Here is a 4,201-nt window from a genome sequence, read left to right as displayed (position 1 = left end):
CCCCCCCCCCCCCCGCTGCTGCCGCCTGCTCTCGTCCACTTTACAGGCGAGGCGCAGTTCATCTCGAACGAGCCTCTTTACTCTGGCCACGAAGCAAACCTGCATGTGACCTGTCATGTGACCTGTCATGTGACCTTAACCCTTGCGTTGTCTTCCCGTCAGACATTTTGGTTTTTTTTTCCAACCTTTTTTGTCACTTTTTCAGTGTTGTGGGTGTTTTTCTTGATGTTTTTTTTTTAATACATTTTCAGAACTTATTTTTGAACTTATTCAATTCCCCATTTTTTGTGACATTTTTTTTTTTTTTTACTTAAAATGGGGTCAATTTGATCCAAGGACAACATGAGGGTTAACATATCCAATATGAATTGCTTCTAAGATATTAAAAGGCAGAGTGTGTACGTCGGGCGGAGACACTCTCCGAGCTTCTGCGGAGCTTCTAAATTGAAGCTGAGCATCTTTTTAATAAACCTTTAAAATCAAAGACAGTGTCAAGCAGCTTCGTTCCAGCATTGCAGTTCAGACACCACGCTACGTAGCAATGGCGCAGATTTGAAGTAGAAATCAAGCATCACGCAGCACAGACACGCCCAGGGGGAAACATGGGTCGGTGACACTGACCGGACGTCAGTTTTTAACCTCGCGTCTTCCCCGTCGACCATGCAACGCTTACCTTCTGGGTCAGAATGTACATAACATGCCAACGTTGTGGAGGTCTTTCTCAACACTCTCTGCGCTTTTTTCAAGTTTCCGTCGACATTTTCTGAGCTTTAGTTTACTTTTAGCTTAAGCTTTAGTTTTACGTTTTTTTCAAGCTTTTCCCAGTTTTTTTTGAAGATTATTGCATTGTTTTTGTCCCTTTCTTCTAACTTTTGATGTCACTTTTTCTATGTTTTTGTCACTTTTTTGAAATTGTTTTGATACAAACGTTCTACTATAAATTTTTCTTTACATGTTATAAAATTGAATAAAACACCCAGATTCTTTTAGATTATGTTTTCAGTCTTTATTTCCGTAGGACAGCTGAAGACATGAAGGAGGAGAGAGAGAATGACACGCAGCAAAGCAGTTATTTGCTCTATTCATCAACAGCCAAATTAGCTAATAACTTTACTTTATTACCCACCAAAGGTCACTTCTACCTCCGTTCCTTTATTGCAAAACACAGTACGCTCGGCTTTCATTCGTTACTTTGGAGTCCACGCTTTGCAGCAGGTCGTCCTGTTCAGCCAGCTGTCTCTCCAGCTCGGCTAGCTTCTTCTTTAGTCCGTGCGACATGTTCTCCTGCTCCTCCAGCTTCTCCTCCAGCTTCTTCTCCTGCTCCTCCAGCTTCTCCTCCAGCTTCTTCTCCTGCTCCTCCAGCTTCTCCTCCAGCTTCTTCTCCTGCTCCTCCAGCTTCTTCTCCTGCTCCTCCAGCTTCTCCTCCAGCTTCTTCTCCTGCTCCTCCAGCTTCTCCTCCAGCTTCTTCTCCTGCTCCTCCATCTTCTTCTCCTGCTCCTCCAGCTTCTTCTCCTGCCGGACATGCAGAGCCCCAGACAGAGTCACGAAGGAATCCGTGAGACTTTTGTTCAGGCTGTCAAATTCTGATTGGTAGCCTCCAGCTTTCATCACCTGAGTCAGACCCATTTCCTTTTCGAATTTCCCAATCAGTGTAGCAGCTGATATCAGAACGTTTTTGAGTTTCTCCACAGCTTCGTTCACATCCACCGAGAGTTGGTCCGGCTCTTTCTGTGACATGTAAAGCGCCAGTTTCTCCAGGGCTTTGAGTCTCTCCAAAACTTGGGGGCAGTGCTGATTATTCATCTTGATCCTGTCAACAAGGTTGCAGATGCCCCGGATGGGATTCACGATGTCTACGACTATGTCCATGATCAGCTGGAGGGACGGGAAGACAGTTAGCTTCGAACAAAATGGACTAATCAGACATTAGTGGCAAGTTAAAGGACATCTATTACAGTATATCACATAAAGTTGATAGTTATAATCAATAACTTTCATGCGATGAAATTGCGGTAACAAAAACAGCAGTTAGATGAAAAACGTTCCAATGGCAACATGGAAAATGGCTGCTCTTTTGGGAAGTATACCCAACATTTTTTAACTTTCTGCAACTTCTAACCCCTAATCCTAACCCCAAACCCTAACCCTAACCCAACGTCTCCTACCAGGCATCCTTGCACCCGTTGACTTCAAGGTCCCTAACCCTGACCCGCTGTCCGACCTGTCCTGTGGTTCTTTTTTACCCGCTTTAATATTTGGCCTTCTTTTAAACAGCTTTTATAGAACCAAATGCATTCTAACCGTAACCTTACCCTAACCCCAACCAGTTAGATTAATGTAGAAAGAAATATTTACTGCAACCCTGAGACCAGACAAGCGGTCCAAATCCGACAAATCATGCATTTGTGCATCTGCCTTTGACTCCCCATCTAACTGGCCAGGGTCGGACAGAGCGGGGGATCATCAAGAGAACTTTCTCTTTACCTAACCCCTAACCCCTAACCCCTAATCTGAACCCGAACCCGAACCCCCATCCCTAACCCCCATCCCTAACCCTAACCCTAACCCTAACCCTAATCCTAACCTTAACCGTAACCCAGACACAGATAAATGTCATATTCCCTAGCTCTCTCTGACTGGAGGGAGAAAAGTTAATGGCGTATTCCCAGTTTTAGCATTAGCTATTATCTATTATCTATTGGCTTTTATCTATTGGCTATTTGCTATTATCGTGCACTCTCTAAACTCCGCAGACCTTCCCCCGTACGCCAACCGTGGTAACGTCGAGCGCCTCCTAACACGTTGTGAGACATAATGGTTACTTACTGTAAAGTAGATGTTGATGTAGGTGGTGTCGCCGGTGTGTGCATCTAATAAAGTGAATTAAAAGATTTATGCATCCTCTAACTAGGTCGGCTGATAAGTTAGCATCCTTCCCTCTTCTGGGCGTCATATACAAGTTAATATTTAATCTCCTTCAGTTAAAACACAACAACGGGTTATAGACAGGGTCCTTGTCCTGCTTAATGTTTGTTGTGAATGTGTCACGCACTGTGTCTCCATCATCTCTTTTAATTGGTGTCATAACCCCTCATGTTGTCCTCATGTTGTCCTCAGGTTGTCCTCATGTTGTCCTCATGTTGTCCTCATGTTGTCCTCATGTTGTCCTCATGTTGTCCTACTTCATTGTTCTTTTTAATCCCCCAAAATAACATGATTATTTTGGGGCGTCTTATTCAATTTTATAGCATTGTAAAACAAATGGAAGTGTTGTTGAAATAGTATTGAGTAAAAGTTGACATATTCCAGTCTGTGATTATCATCAACATCCATTCCTTTAATTTTAGTCTCAATGATTCCTAATTTCTGTTTTTCTAACTCAAACATTAGGAATAATTTCCTATAAATTAGGTTTATTGACTATAAATTCCAAAAATAACTGTAACACTAAAGTTAATAAGTTAGTGTTACGTAGTGTTGAACATCAAGAAAGCGTCAAAAGTGTTGAAAGCAGGGGCAAAAGAGTAAGAAAAGGTTAAAAACAATGATAAAAAGCATCAACATGCGTGTTGACTTTCCATTTTGACGGGAAGACGACTCGAGGTTTGTGTTGTTGCGTTGTTTTCAGCCCTGGAGATGTAACTGTGTGAACGTTGTACCCAATCTCTCCTCAGGATCTACTTTCTTATCTTTCTACTCTCCCGTTATCTCAGTGTATTGAGTGTTGGAAGATGTAGGCTATTTATCTTTTATATGTCTCATTAAACCTTTTCCTTTGACCAAAACATCTACAACAACTCCCAACACAGGCCGAGCCAGGAGATGATACAGGACACAAACAGCAGAACCACCATGATCTGATTTTTTTATTTAAGTACTCTATTTAGCGTAGCGGATTCACAAAGTAAGTGAATTGAAAGTACCCGGATGACCCCCTAAAAACGGTCATAGTGTGGAAGGACAACCCTACGCTCTAAGAAATGTCTGTTTATTAAGAGTTGTGTGACTGTATTTTTTCTAAGAGAAATTGTCCATAGAAAGTGATTCCCAGTTGTATTTCTGTTTATTTATACTTCAGATTGCATTATGGGAACTTTCTTTATCTTATTATTATTATTATTATAGAGAAAACACCAGACTTTCACCAGGAAACAGGTGTTCATGTCCTGGAGAAGTTAAGGAGAAAACACCAGACTTTCAC

The sequence above is a fragment of the Etheostoma cragini genome, chromosome 8 (assembly GCF_013103735.1).
Source record: "Etheostoma cragini isolate CJK2018 chromosome 8, CSU_Ecrag_1.0, whole genome shotgun sequence".
NCBI classification, from domain to species: Eukaryota; Metazoa; Chordata; class Actinopteri; order Perciformes; family Percidae; genus Etheostoma; species Etheostoma cragini.
Note: the sequence above shows the minus strand (reverse complement) of the source record.